The following is a 16,199-nucleotide window of genomic DNA, read 5'->3' on the forward strand; positions in this document are numbered from 1 at the left end:
GGACTTGCCACTGACAGCTGAAGGAGAACCAGAACAGCTCTAGACCAGGGCAGGGAGAAGAGACACAGAAGCAGAGAGACGATAAGAAGACAGAGAGCCGCTAGAAGGCTATAGTCTACGGTCATACCACCCTGGACATGCCAGGCTTCATATGATCTTGGAAATCAGTGAGGTTAGCATTTGAATAGGTAAAGGCTGTAAGGAGTCAGAGAAGAAAAACCGCAGTTTCTGGTGATCAGAAAAATTTCAGAGAGCTTTGAATTTCTAAGATCAAGGTTCTTGGTGCCCAGGTGAGCTGTAACTGTGACCACTGCCAAGGGCATAGGATATTGATATTCACGGCTACTCAGGGGGACTGTGACACTCGTCAAGCTAAGGTTTCTGATATATTAGACCTGCACAGGGGACTGAGGGTCTTGATATTCAAGGGCCACATGGAGATTGTGGCACTTACAGGATCCTGAAGGATCCTGAAACTGGCCCACGAGCTATGATACTAGAGGGTGCTATTTGCTGCGTCTCCTCCTGCTGCTCAGTGCCAGCTCACTCTCAGACACTGAGAGCCATGGAAGCTGTTGAAGAGCAACATCTCAAGAGCGTCTAATCTCTCCATGATTTCTATCCAGGCGGAGCCGAAAGACCCTCAACCACTGAGGTATAGCTATGATTGCTAGTCCGGAGAAAAGCAGAGATTGAGAATGTAAATATGGGGTCTTGCTTTCCTGCTTGGGGAGGGGGAACACAGAAAACACAATTAGATCTAGCTGGCCTTTTGAGGAAGAAAAGGAGAGCGAGCAGGACATTTATTTAAAAAAAAAAGACAGCAGTCTCCAGAGAGAACTAGATTCATTTACAAGAGAGGAGTGAACTCAGTTCTTAATTCCCGCAGCAGGTGGGTGCTAATGAGGAAAATTAAATTGTTACAGACAAAATAAAGAAGTTAATTTTTTCCCTGCACATTTGTGTGGTGAGAAAAGCTTTGGAAACCTCTGCTGTATTATTGCATGTGTGTGTGTGTGTGTGTGTGTGCATGTGTGTGTGAGAGAGACAGAGAGAGAAAAAGAAAGACAGAGAGACAGAGAGAGAGACAAAGAAACAGAGAGATAGAGAGAATAGGAAAGATAGGTATGAAAAAGTTTTATCTAAAAATGTATAGGTAGTATTGACAGGAAAGGGGAAAATTGGGGAATATATTTGGGTGGTTCTGGTAAATAGTGGCCAGTGCTCTCGATACTAACCGGATTCCACTGGTGAACATTGTTGTTGGTCGGAAAAACTAGAATGGGAAAAGAGGTCACCAAAACTGTAAGCCAAACATAAGGAACAAACAGAAAATTCACTTAGCACTGCTCAGGACATCACAAAAGACTATGTTGAAGAAATAATTCCGGATGTGCCATAAAATATGGGTGAGTGACGATTTCCAAGGAGCTCGTTGAAGAGCTCAGAAGCAACAGACACAGGTACGCACACTTGCAGACACTGTAGTGCGTAGAACGGGAAGGGAAGGATAAGACAAAGAGGGCCAAGATGGAAGCGTGGTGCAGAGTTACACTGTATTCCAGAGGATACAGGGACCTGCATGTGGATGTTGTTCCCGTTACTCTTCTGCTGACACCCCTCAATGACTTCTCTGGACAATAGCCTCATGTTCTAGGTGTCAAATAACAACCTCATGTGTACTGTGGAGAAGGATGTCCCAGGTCATATAAGTTTGGAAAATGTCCTGTGTTATAGGTTGTGTGATTGGTTGTATTAGAAAGGCTGCCGTAGGCTCCTATGTTTGCATGCTTGGTGCTCAGTTGGTGGAAGTGTTTGGTGAAGCTGGAAGAGAGGTGGCCTTGTAGTCTTGTTGGGAGAGACGAGACACTGCCAGTGTCCCATCGTTCCAGTTCTCTCTCTCTCTCTGTTTGGTGGTTGTTGTTTTAACATGTGAACTCCCGTACCTACTTGCCTGCTGCCATGTTCCCTTCCATGATGGTCACACTCTCACCCTTTGAAACTGTAAGCAAGCCCCAGATGAAATGTTTTATAAGTGGTATTGGTTATGGTGTCTCTTCCTAGTCAGGAAAGTAACTGAGACAGGTTGGATCTGCTGCCAGGGTCTGCTATGATTCATGATCTGAAGCTCAGGGTGGTCCTCTCTGGGAGGTAGTGCAGCCTTTATGGGGTGAGGCCTCGTAAGAGGTTGGTAGATTTTGGATGGCTTACTTTTAGAAGATAGTTCTCATAGTTCTCATCTTGTCCTTCAGTTTCTCAGAAAATTGTTATAAAAACAGAAAGCCTCTTTCCTCCTGTTCTTTTTGTTTCTGATTCAAGAAAGACATATCGCTTGCTCTTGAGTACATTCCATAATCTGCCATTTGTCATGAGGTCCTTGCCAGAACTGAGCGTCCCTATTTTCCCCCAAACTATGAACTCAAGGAAATGTTTTTCTCTAATATACTCCATGTCAGAACTTTGTGATAAAAAGCTGAATGGTTAGTCTTGTATCAAATGCTGTATCACCCAATTCTTAAAGAATCACAATATATGTTTGCATATTAAAAATTATAAAAAGTTCTATTGTAAAAAATCTGGGTCATTGGTTGCTTAACACAGCAGATTTTCAGCAGTGATTTATGGAGCCCTTTTTAAAATAAAATAATTTAAACTAACCTAAAAGTACTGTTTAGATTCTTCTATTTACAGCGCCCCAGTTCCTTACATGAGAACTATAAATTCTTCCTGACCTGGTCCTGTCTGTGAAACAAACTTTCTCAGCATTTTCTGATTGGTTATATTGCTTTAGATCCACTTGCTTCCTCTTTTTTTTTTTTTCAGATCAGGGAAGAAATTGCTATTCTGTTTGTCTTCTCTGAGTCTGATGAACCTTTATAGTATATATTTACAGTGGTTGGATCTCCACTGTTCTTTGAGTCCCTTAGGGGTAGAATAAATATTTCATTAATTTCTGCTTTTCTGTCATCTAAGCAAATGCCTAGCACATAGCAACAACTCAGTTTATGTTAAACAACTAGATGGTAACAATACTATCTAGCGATAGTAGAGGAGAGACAGATTTGAGTGACAAGACCAGAAATAAGATGTAAGGAAAGTCCATGTGGTTGTTAGAGAGGATTCAGGTTGTAATAAGGTAGTTAGAATGGGTACCAAACTAGGGCAGGGTAAAGATTTATTGACCATTTGTCTTATGCCAGGCCCTGGGCAAGCAGCTATCCATCTTGTCTATCCACACACACATCTTTATTGGGCTGGCCATGGCATGTTGCACCATCCTAGCTAAGGAACCTCTAAAGCTTGCTTGTGAGCCTTTCCTTCTTTAAAGTCCCACATGCAGATGTCCCCTTTGTCTAGAGTTGAGCTGTCTGAGGAAGATCACCAGGTTCCCAGGCAGCTGTCCACAGGCTGATGGTCTATGGCTTATAAAGATTGCACCTCAGGTTCTGCCCTGATTACTTCTGAGGCAATCATTCCATCTGACCATTCCTTTTGAACAGCTTAAAAATGAAAGAAGCAAGAGGGATCAGTGGAATGGCAAAGGAGAGAAGTATCCATAGGAAAGACAGTGATAAAGCAGGGAGCTTTACATGTAATGAACTAGGAGAAGGCAGTTGGCATAGAACAGACTGCAGTGGATAGAAAACAGGAATCAGAGGAAGAGGGAGCAGGTCACGGTGTTGACATAGTCCTTAGGACAGATATAGTAAATGCTTGTCTTTGAAAGCGTGAGTCTGAGTAGATGAACATCAAAACATCTGCAGCAGTGTCCGGAGAGGTTTCCTTTGCTTTCTGCACCTCCCTTTCCATCTACTTATTTTTATGACACCCAGTAAAATGCTTTATAAGATTCTGAGATAATCAGAGAATCCCCGCTCTCTTGAACCTGAAACAGCCAGCATTGTTCTGAGTTTTGCCGGTGAGATAACCTGGGTGCAGAGACACTAGGTATTTTTCTCAGGCTCATAGAACTAGTAATCAGGGAGTGGAGTCAGAGGCAGAGCTAGATTTGCCCAACTCAGAGCTGATATTACATCTCACTCAATATAAAACTTCCTCCATCTGGGATGAGAAGAGCAGATTCAAGGAACACTGTAGAATTAGCATCCTTGGTGCTTGGTGACCTAGTAACTGCTTCATTTGCATTTCATTAAACAAAAGGTCTTGGCACTTCCTTTTGCCTCTTCTCTCACCTTTCTCTTTTTATAAGCCTGCATTTGCACTGTAGGAAGGTGACATAGAATCACAGATCCAAGGGGTGGGTGCTGTTGAGCTTAGGTCTTTTTGTTCTTTTTGAAATATTTCAGAAACACTTGTCCTTTGCTGCAGTTTAATAGCAGAGATTTAAACACAGTACCTCATAAGTGGTACTTGGGAGAGGACAAGATTTTCTGCTATTGAGTAGTTTAGGTGTTATGGAGTTTGTGACCCCTGGGAAAAGACCATAGACTCAATCCAATTATAGTGAAAAGATTTTTTGATTAGCTGCTAGCAGGAGGAACAATCTCTAAGTCAAATATAATATTGCCGCGAAGAAAGGGGTATGGGGAAGAGGTTTTAAAGTGGAAAGCCACAGAAGATCTTCAATATCTACTCAAGCAAGCAGAATCTGGTCTCATCTGCCAAGTTTAAGTGGTTAAGGTTACTCAAAACAATCTTTGGGTATCTACGTAAGCAAGTTACAGAAGCCAAAAAGACAGTTGTATCATGACAAGTACATGGTTACTGCTGTACAGTTCTAGGTGGGGGTCACTGAGTCGGGGTTCCTGAGAACTTATCTTCCAAGGACTGGAGTCAGAGACAAATGGCTAGTGAGTACTAGGATGTCAAGCATAAAATGGAGTTTCTTTAGCCATCACATTCTCCAATGACTCTAGGTCATATCAATCAAATCATTGATTCACGTTTATGTAGTACTAAAGGCTGATATCTTTATTAAGTCATCTACTCAGATCCCAGGCCCCATCCTGAGTAATCATTTTTGTAACTCTCTGATTTTAACAGGTATTTGTAGTACTGAAGGAAGCTGGAGGCCAGCATGAGCCTTCCTTTGTAAATAGGCGTCATAAAGAGATTTATGCTAGAGAGGAGAGAAGTGACTCCTTTTGGTAGAGGGAAACTAGTTTCCTTTGGACCTAATGTTTCAGTCTTTGGTTAATGATAAGACTGATGTAGTCTCTTGTGTAACTGCTTCTCCGCTGAACTAGGATATTGCTGTCAGGCCTAGTAAGTCTGGAATGCCAGTCACAGCCTGGGAAGAACATGGTACATCTTCTTTCTTGCCTAGTTCTGGTAGAGCACCTGGGGCTAGTGAAGTGCAAATAGATTTGGAGCTCTCAGGAATTCTGTCAGCAGCTGGGGCGCTGTTAGGAAATTTCATCATGAGCATCTGGCTGACGTTGGTTTTAGCATGTTCAGTGTCTGAGAGTTTTGAATGCCCACCTGAAGCTGGTGTGTTCGGAGCAGTTTGCAGTCTTTAGTTTCTTGGAAATTTGATGGGAAAAATATAAACTAGGAACAGAAGGTAAAATAGGGAACTTAGGGAATAAAAATCTTTTTTTTTTTCCCAAAGCAAGTCTTTATTTGTGTTCTTTTGTCCTGAATTGAAAAACATCTAGTAGTAACTTTCAGATCAGGGAGAAAAGAGTGGTAAGTCCTTTCTTTTTTGCAATTCTTAATACACTTTATTTATTTTCTTTTTAAATTAATTAATTTATTATTTGTTTTACATCCCTACTGCAGCTTCTCCTCCCTCCTCGCTTCCCATTCCCTCCCTCTTCCCCCCCCCCCCAATCCATTCCTCTTCTCTTTCTGTTCAGAAAAAAACAGGCCTCCCACGGGTATCATGACAAGCATGATAAGCATGGCATATCAAGTTGTGGTACCTCTCCTTGGATTAAGGATGGGCAAAGCAACTCAGTATGAGGAACAGGTTCCCAACAGCCAGCCAAAGCACTAGGGACAGCGCTGGCTTTCACTGTTAGAAGTCCCACAGGTAGACCAAGCTACACAGCCATCACATACATGTAGAGGGCCTAGGTCAGCCAAGGGGAAAAATCATAACTTCATTGGTTAATGTCAAACTCTAAACTTTTGAAGTCTTAATGATATAGCAATAGGATAACAGGAGGGAAAGTAATTTGAAACATTTAAAAACTGTTTTATATATAACTTGAATCATTTTTTATACCTTTATACCTTGGGTTTATACACCTTAAATCACTTTCTCAGACCCTTACAACTTACTTACGCTTTCATATCTTCAGACCTTTATATACCTTAAATTACTTTTTTAGACCTGCATAATTTATTTAAGCTTTCATATCCTCAGACCTTTACAACTCGTACCCTAAATCATTTTCTTAAACCCTCATAACCTTTATAAACTCCATTTTTTTGATTACTGGTTGATTATTGAGACCAGTCATTGAAAAGTAATTTTTTAAAAAAAAAATTAAAGTAATAGGAAAAGTTACATTGAAACCTATTTTTTGAGTTTACATCTTTTAATGTGAAGCCTGTTGGCAAATAAACTCTATGAATCTACTTTTTCAGCAGACATTCTAGTAGCTCGAGAAAAAGCAAGGCCTGGTTTTCTGCGTATGAAATGGACTGATGAGACAGCTGCTTGCATGCTGTTGTTCAACCTGTCAATATCTTCAGAGATCTGAGAAGGATAAATTTGAGCAAGAAATATAATTAAATGGCCTCTGTCTCAATGAAAATGACAGAGACTTATCTAGAAGGCTCCTCTAAGACCCTGTATGGTTGTTTTGGGGGTGAGGTCATTGCTGTCGTCACACAGGACAATGTTAAGTCTTCACAGTCACACAAGTGGCATCAGACTCAACTGCTAGGCGCAGAAAGAAGATCTGGGAAACTCTTTAACTCTTTTTTTTTTTTAATTGTGGGTGAGGCATTTGAGAGGTTGACCTACCTTGGGAAGCAAAGTGGAACAGTCACTTCTTAGTGTCCTGCTTGTCCACAGCTTGAGCAGGGTCCTGGTGGTGGGTAAGGCACGGGGCAATTCTCTGCTAGTGTCTAGCGTTACCATAATTCAGGTGAACTTGTCTGCTGTGCCACCCTTCTCCCTTAGGGGAGACTTTAGGGCCGCCTCTGGGAACCGACAGTTTTGTCAGGGGAAGCGTTATTTAAACACAAACTCTTAGGAGTTGAGGGTCAACATTTAATTTATTAAGTATACCTGATTTTAAACAAAGTTAATTTGTTTTTGGTGGCTTGGGTCAGGGTTAACCTTGAAAATATACACAGAAAGCTAATTAAAGCTTGTTCTGAAAAGGAATTACATTTGTATTGAAGAACCAAATTCCTCCATTTTGTTCTCCACCTCCATCTTGTGTCTTGTATAAGCTGTTTTCCTTAAAACATTCCAGTCCTCAGAAATGGCTAAGGGCAAAAGTAACAGGGTGGGCACCTCTAAAGTACAGATAACTGCAGAATGTCCCCACCCATAGGTCAGCCGATAAGAAAACTTGAAAAGCATCAGGTCAGGTTTGAAAATAAAATTTCTGAAAAGTCCTTAGACACGAGCCAATCTGGATTGAACCCATCACCCTGCTAATGTAACCTTTCTGGTTTTTGCCTTTAAATAGTGCCCCCTAGAAGGTCAGGGTACCTCCTCTTGCTGCTGCTGTGCTAGTTGCTTTGATTAGGTCCCTGCCGGCTTCTACTGTGCACACAATGAACCTTGCTTTTGCATTTTGGTGAGTTGGTCTCCCTGGTGGTCTCTTGGGGTCCCCATGGACTGGGCATAACAGTATTTACCATGATAAGTCCACAGAGAGACTGGAAACGTATTTTTTTTCATTATTTTAATAATATTTTTATCCTTTTATTTTTCACCATTACAGAATATCACAGTTTCTTGTATGATTCAGTTTATCCAAAGATTAATGAATTAAAACTTAATGAGTTTAGTAAAGATAAAGGGGCTATACATTCATCTTTTAGTCAGTTGTTACCTGAGTAGACCTTAGGGATTTATAAACCTTATTTATCGAATATTTTTTATTTATTAGGTATATGGATTATTTTTGTTTAAAAATTTTGAGACAAAAGTCGTCATAGAAAAATATATCCTGAAAAAAATTGATGTAAAATATCTTGGTGACCTGTTGCAGCTTTAGTCTTAAGGGGAAATAACAAGAGTTGATTTAAAGTTACATACATATAAGCGTGTAGTAGCAAATTAAGTTGTTTTTTTAACGATTAGCGTTTTTGTTACAAGCTTTAAACTAACTTTTTTTGCTTTTAATTTTAGAGCCCCCCCCCCCCCCCCCCCCCGCAAATATTTCACAGATTCTGAGAGGAACAAATTCGCTTTCCAGAAAGAGTTTTGAATATTCATGACCTTGAATGGGGGAATAGTTTTTATAAACAGAACCAAGAAAGAGGGAAGAAGTCAAAGAGCTAGACATCTGTGATTACATTTGAAATTACCTGGTGCACGAGAGAAGGAAACGCAGAACATGCAACAAACCCGCTTAGGAGTTTATTAGAGGGGGCGTGTACAGGCCTGGGGAAGTCAGTGTGCAGAGAGAGACGAGGAAGATGGCAATCAGTTTTTAAAAGCTGCCTAGCCTATGCGCAAAGGGGGTTGACGTGACTATGTCGGGGCTCACACATGGGCGCAAGGGCTTAGCTGAGCCATATGTGGATGATGCAACCACGCACGTACATGGGACACGTGAGGTCCTTTAAGATTCCCGGGGCCATTAGGCACTTCTGCCTGAGGTCTTTTCTGCACATGCATGGCCTTAGAACCAAGAAGTGTGAGCCTTATTCTGACTGAAATCATAACATTTAGCCATCTAAATGTTGTATATAAATACTTTTTTGATTAACAGATTTAAATGCATGAGATGTAGCAATAACAAATAAATTTATCGTTTGTTGTAACAAAACATTTTTTATGGTGGTGTTAGATGATACCTGGAGCCTTTGCCAGCAAATATGGCAGCTTTCCCATTGCTGCATAGTCGGACCCCATCCTTATTTTTAGTTTTTAGCTTGTATACCATAGTTTATCCAGAAAATTTGGAGGCCTCATACAAATAGGGCCTAATTACATATCAACAGATGGGAGGAGTGGCTGGATGCTTAGGGGAAGCTTTAGTGACCTTGCCTATCTCCTATTTTGAAGGAATATTAACTTTTAACAAGTCCAACTCTGATAATTTTACACAGGAATACCCGAAGTTATTACTAAGAGATTTTAGACAGAAGGTTTATTTTTGTTTTTAGTTTGTGTTTGTAGATGGGAGCAGACAACCTGAAAAGTTTAAATATATATATATATATATATATATATATATATATATATACACACACACACACATATATATACATATATATATACACACACATATATATATAGTCATTAAGTTGAGGAATAATTTATGTATCTTTAACCTAGAGGCCATTAAACAGAAAATTATATAGAGCAGATATCTATAGGAACTCAGAAATTGTTAGTATCAGGTTGTTTCTGTTTTCTTTACAAATTTTTAATCATGTTCAATAAGCTCAAAAGTTTTAATGTCTAGAACATTTATGTTTTAGAAGTTTTAAAGCACACAGCTCCCTTTGTTTTGCCTTGCCCTAGAATCAGATGACCTTTTGACCCAGGACAGAGATTCGGAAGGAAGTTTTTAAACAAAGATGCCTAGGTCAGAAGAAGGGGACCATTCCCCAATTCCAGAGCCGGCTTTTTAATAGCAATATTGCCCATATGCCAAAGACATCCAAATCCCTGCAAAACTGAAGCCAGTGATCAAAGAGAGATACCAGAGCAAATGAAATACAAATAAACATAGAGATAAGAAATCCTGGGTACAGCTCACCTGCAGTAGTGCATCAAAACAGTAGGGAGCAGAACAGGGGCCTTACAGTGCCTGGGAGGGCTTTGCACCAGGAGGGACCAGATTCCCTCAGCCTCACAGATCAGGGAGTGGTGGCAGTCAGAACTCAGTGGTCAGAGGCGGAAGCCAGCTGGGAGACAGAACAAGCAGGTAGAGATATCTTTCAGCAGCAGGGTGAGGGAAAAGGATTGTATATAGACGGGCATCAAGAAGTACCCAGTGTACCTGTGGGACTTACATAGCAGGCTTATAGGAACCAGTGAGAGGGACAGAGAATAGAGCAAGCTTCATTGAGGAGCTATCTGGGAGGCAGCCAGACATCCTGAAAATGTAGCTTGCAGCTTGGGAGCAATTTGGCTGTGCTCAGTCTAACCCCATCTCTGCAACAAGGCATGGAAACATAAATCCAACAGACAACAGAGAATAATGGAAAAAGACAGCACAGAAACACAATCAGCAAAGACAAGATGAACTCAGACACGTGGTGGCCATCTTCATCCATACACCAAACCAGAAGGAAAGTAAGGCATACACTTTGTCTGAGAGACTGGGTCTGTGATCCCGTTGGATCTTACCTTTTTTGCGCTACAAATATCTGGACCCTGAAACAGCACAGAACAACTTATTGATGGTTCAAGTGTGAGAAGCATGTTGACCAGCAATCTTACTTTCATTTTGCTTTCAACTGGCAAATTTGGGGCAGTTGCCATCTGGGCTCCCTGGAGCCTGTCAAGTCCACTTTGGACTTGCTCCCTCTGGGGCCTATCGCTGAACCCTAGACCCAAGTCCAGGGTCTGCTAGAGATCTCACTGAGGCCTCCAAATACCATGGAGTTTGTTACCCCCAGTAAGATACCATAGACTCAATCGATTATAATTAAAGGATTTATTGATTAGCTCCTGGCAGGAGGAACAATCTCTGAGCCAAAGTTGATGTTGCTGAGAAGTTTAAGTGGTTAAGGTGATTCAAAACAGTCTTCAGGTATCTGTGTAAGCAAGTTATAGAAGCCAAAAAAGGCAGTTATTAATATTATAGGAACTAGGTGGTCATGGTTGTATATTTCTGGGTGGGTGGGGGGGTCACTGAGTCAGGGTTAAGGAGAACTTACCTTCCAGGGACGGGAGTCAGAGACAAACAGTGGGTCCGGAGACAGATGCCTAGCATCAGATGGCATTTCATTAGATACATCACATGGACACGAGAGGAGGCAGCCCTATACCCCACAAAATTCACAACAGTCTTCACTCTTCATAGCTGTCCTGGATGAATCTTGGCCTATTTCTTCTGCCTTCAAGAAGACCCCACCCTCTCCTGGGTCTGAAAGGACTTCCAAGCAAAGTTTATTCACCCAGTATTTGCAAATTTAAAGACACATGATTAGACACAAAATAGTCTAAACTTCAACATTTGTTAAGTATATAATTTTTTTCCTAAGGTGTTTTTGATAAATAGTACTCTGTATATGGAAACATGAATGTATTCTGTATTTTTCTTTTCTGGGTGCATGGTAAGTCTCATGCAATCAGAAATAAGTTTTTTTTTATTACTGTATTTCTAGCCCAAGTTCAGAATCTGCCATGTAATGGCTCCATGCATTACACTGGATTGTATCCATGTTGAGGCCTTAATCCACAGTGTCTGAGGGAAAGTGATATGCAAGGCTTTGACTGCCACCTGTAAGTTAGTCAGGGAGGCCTCATTAGAAACCTGTCCTGGTGGCACCCTGATTTTCAATATCTATCCTTCAAAATTATGAGAAAATCGTTGTAGCTTAAACCACTTGGTCTCTGCTATCTGCCAATGCTGACCTTAATAGACTAACACAATACTCAAAAATCCTTTGGAATTGAGGAAAGTATGATAAAGGCAGGTGGGAGAAGAGACCCAGCTTGAGCAAGTCACTTCAAATACCTGTTCACATTTCTATTTCCTGTAGGACAAAATACAGATGATGACTCCCTTCTGTGCTGGCTATTCAACGTGTCAACTTGGATGAATGGAATCACCTGAGACGAAGGGCCAAGATCAAAAATACTGAATACAGCTTATGCTGGAAAGGATGTGGGTAAGGGAAACATTCCTCCATTGCTGGTGGGAGTGCAAACTTGTACAGCCACTTTGGAAATCAGTACAGTGATTTCTCAGAAAATTAGGAAACAATCTGCCTCAAGACCTAGCAATACCACTTTTGAGTATATACCCAAAGGAAGTTCAACCGTGCCACAAGAACTTGTGCTCAGCTATGTTCATAGCAGCATTGTTTGTCATAGCCATAACCTGGAAACAACCTAAATGCCCCTCGAATGAAGAATGGATAAGGAAAATGTGGTACATTTACACAATGGAGCACTACTCAGCAGTAAAAGATAATGACATCTTGAAAATTGCAGACAGATGGATGGATCTAGAAAAAAAAACCATATAGAGTGAGGTAAGCCAGACCCAGAAAGACAAATATAATATGTAGTCGCAAGTGACTTTTAGACACAAAATAAAGAAAAACCAGCCTACAATCCACAACCCCAGAGAACCTAGGGAACAAAGAGAACTCTAAAAGAGTCATTCATGGATCTAAATAGGAAGGAAAAAAGACAAGATCTCCTGAGTAAATTGTGAGTGTGGGAGTCACAGGAAAGGGTAGAAGGGGAAAGGGTTGGAAGGGAAGGGAGCAGAGAAAAATGTATATCGCAATAAAAACAATAAAAATTAGTAAATAGGAAAAAAAGAATCACTTCAGAGGAGTCTGTGGGCATGCCTGTGCCTGGTTATATTGATTAGGCTAACTGAGGTGGGATAAACTTTACACAGTGAGTGGCACCATTCCCTAGGATGGGCTGTTAGACCACATCAACATGAGAACGTCATCTGTGCATAGTCATCTTCCTATGCTTTCTGACCGTGGTCAGCTGGACTGGGACCAGCTGCCTCGGATTTCTAACCTCAAAGTTTCAGCCAAAGTAAACCCCTTTAACCTTCAATTAAATCTTAAGTTGGTATTTTATCACAAAAACAGGAAAAGTCATAAGACACTTGCTCTGAGTTCTAGGCAGGTCTAAATATGGGTGTACAGGGAGTACATGCACACACTGCAAAGCTATTCCGGGCTTAGTTGCTCTTGTTTAAGAAACAACCCCTACCCCCATCCTGTCACCAAAGCGCTTATTCAATGACTTCTTTTTTCATTGTCTGTGATGCCTGCTGCTGGACAGTGAGGTCTGGAAACATCGTTTCTTATTTTACTGCAGAAATCCGTTTTAGTTACTAAAAGAAAGATAATTTAGATAACAGCAAAAAAGATACAGTTTTCTTTTTCTTTGACTCCTGTTTCTTTCAAACAATCAATCCATACACACAAAAATAACAAGGTATATGATCACTTTATGTATATATTTGAATATTCTCATGCTAAAGTGTGAGGGACCTTTGAGGCTTTTTTTTTGTGCTAAGTCCTATCCAGAGCAAGAGGCAATCTGAGCTATTTTCTGTAAGATAACACCTATATCACCATCTGCTTCTGAGTCCTTGTACAAAACTAAAAGGAAGACTAAGAACATTGTCAACAGTACTGAGGTATTGTTGGACTTTTAGTGAAATTTTATAGAAAGGCTGCTGCAAGCGTTGGTAATGCTGAGTGATTAAGTGCTAGGAAGCTGGATATAAGCACAGTGCTGTAGTATATATTACTTACAGTTAACAGTATCATAACGTGGCGATGGTCTCTGTACAGGCACAAGATGCAAGGAAGCTGTTAATGCACCAGAGCATGGACACAAGAGCTAAGGAAATCAGGTAGAGTGTGCTGTCTGCTTTTAACAGAAGAAAACAGTCCCATTGAAGAAAACAACAAGCTATACATTGTCCTTCCCCCAATCCAAGCAGCCCAACATAGACAGTTACTCCTCCTTATCGGAGGGTGATAGAATTAAGTCCAGGCCTCAAAGTGAGACCAATACAAGGCCTATTATGGGAAAAGCCAGTGTTGGGAGAAGTCTCACCACCTTGACCACCAGGTCTTCCTTTCAGGTGGCGCTGCTGGTGCTGCTTCAAGGAGGGCTGCCAAAGGCCTCTGCTACTCCTTCACTTTAGGTGGTAAAATGGAGAAAAAGATTGTAGGTGCTGGGGAACATGGCAGTGCAGGGCACTGCAGGGGATGGGGACCACAGCACCTGTATAACAAGGTAGCACAGGATACCACCTCAGAACCTGGTGCTAGTTCCAGTGAGAACCATAGCTCACAGAAGCTAAAGTCTCTGTACTCAATCCAAAGTTCATAGATGGAGTCTCTAGATTGGCCCTCACACCGAGCATGGAGATCCATGTGTCAATAGAACAGAAACAAGACTTTTGTCTCATCAGTCCCAGACTTGGGATGAGGCAGGGGCACACTAAACTCCCTGACCTTGTGAGCCTGCTTGAGATCTGTTGCACAAGCCATTTAAAATGTTTAAATTTTCTGCAGTGAAGCAAGACCATTCTACGGTTGAGGGGCACCTAGGTTGTTTCCAGGTTCTGGGTATTATGAATACTGTTGCTATGAACACAGTTGAGCGAATGCCCTGTGGCAGTGATTGAACGTTCTTTGGGTATATGTCCAAGATTGGTATAACTGTGACTTGAGATAGACTGATTCCCACTTTTCTGAGAAACCACTATACCTATTTCCAATGTGGTTGTACAATTTTGCACTCCCCCCAGCAGTGGAGGAGTGTTCCCCTTAGTCTACATCCTGTCCAACATAGGCTGTCATTACTGTTTTTGATCTTAGCCATTCTGACTGGTTTAAGATGGTATCTCAGAATCGTTTTGATTTTTATTTCCCTGATGGCTAAGGGTGTTGAACAATTCTTTAAGTATATCTTGACCATTTGAGATCTTTCTGTTGAGAATTCTCTGTTTAAAACTGTACCACCTTTTAAAATTGGATTATTTGATATTTTGATGTCTAGTTTTTAAATTTTTTTTTTGAGATCAGCCCTCTGTCAGATGTGGGCTTAGTGAAAATCTTTTCCCATTCTGTAGGCTGCTGTTTTGTCCTATTGATAGTGTCCTTTGCCTTGCAGAAACTTTTCAGTTTTAGGAGGTCCCATTTATTAATTTTTATCTCTGTGTCTGTGCTGTTGGTGTTCTATTCAGGAGTTGTCTTCTGTGCAATGCATTCAAGGATACTTCTCACTTCTAACAGTTTCAGTGTAATTGGATTTATGTTGAGGTCTTTGACCCACTTTGACTTGAGTATTGTATGGAGGATAGATTCGGATCTATCTATCTTTCTTATTCATACATTTTTACTTGTTCTATTATATTCATGATTAAGTTAAGCTGCTATCATTTCAAATAGCTTGTTATAATTTAAAGGTGAGGATTAGGAATCCTTTTGTTTTTTTGTTTTTTTTTTGCTGCATAAGAAATAAAAATTTATATCTGAAGCTGTGCAGTTTTTGCAATCAGTTTTACATAGCGTTGGCTGCTACACTGATTGAAACATCTTGTACCATTAGAGAAGTCTCTGCTAAGATTTCTCATACTCAAACTTCTGACTCTAATCTGAAAATTAAAGATGTGTGATCCAGATGTCCATTCCAGACGTGCGATCCAGATGTTCATTTCCAGATGTGCGATCCAGATGTTCATTCCAGATATTATTACAGATGCTCATTCCAGATGTGCGATCCAGATGCTCATTCCAGATGTGCGATCCAGATGTTCATTTCCAGATGTGCGATACAAAAATGTGGGATGCTTCACAAATTTGCGTGTCGTCCTTGCGCAGGGGCCATGCTAATCTTCTCTGTATCGTTCCATTTTTAGTATATGTGCTGCTGAAGTGAGCACTAGGAATCCTTTTGTTAATCATAGTGAAAAACTTATAACATACAAGCAAAAATCTTAAGCAAGGAATCAAAACACACCACACTAATAACTTACAAGAAGAATATAAGAGAGAGAGAGAAAGAGAGCGAAAGCGAGTGAGCCAGCAAGCGAATGAGAGAGAGCCAAAATCAATCTATCTGGATATTTGCTGCAAGAATAAATATTATAATAACTTGTATTAATGACAGAGAAACTCAGACTTTTAGTCAAGAATATGGTTTAAGTTCAGATTCAAAGTAATTAAGTTTGCAGTAATTGTTTCGTTAAGAAAGCTTGATTGAGCCATTGCACTTTACTATTTTTTTTAAGCATAATGACTTACTGCTTAGGAATGCTGTGTCTTTCCTACACTTTGTTCTTGTGGCGTTCTATCTCTTGGACTTATCTATATGTACGTCACTGAGGTTGAGTACTTGGATTGAAACTTTTACTTTTTGGCATGAAAAG

At 40.6% G+C, this 16,199-nt stretch overlaps 1 non-coding gene across 1 annotated transcript; it reads right to left on the bottom strand.

Moving 5' to 3' along the window:
• Window positions 1-15,606: 15,606 nt before the first annotated feature.
• LOC142835434 (U6 spliceosomal RNA) lies at window positions 15,607-15,713 on the bottom strand. Its single transcript, XR_012907861.1, has one exon. It is a non-coding gene; the product is annotated as a U6 spliceosomal RNA (small nuclear RNA).
• Between the last annotated feature and the right edge of the window lie 486 nt (window positions 15,714-16,199).

Source organism: Microtus pennsylvanicus, chromosome 14, assembly GCF_037038515.1.
Source record: "Microtus pennsylvanicus isolate mMicPen1 chromosome 14, mMicPen1.hap1, whole genome shotgun sequence".
Classification (NCBI taxonomy): Eukaryota; Metazoa; Chordata; class Mammalia; order Rodentia; family Cricetidae; genus Microtus; species Microtus pennsylvanicus.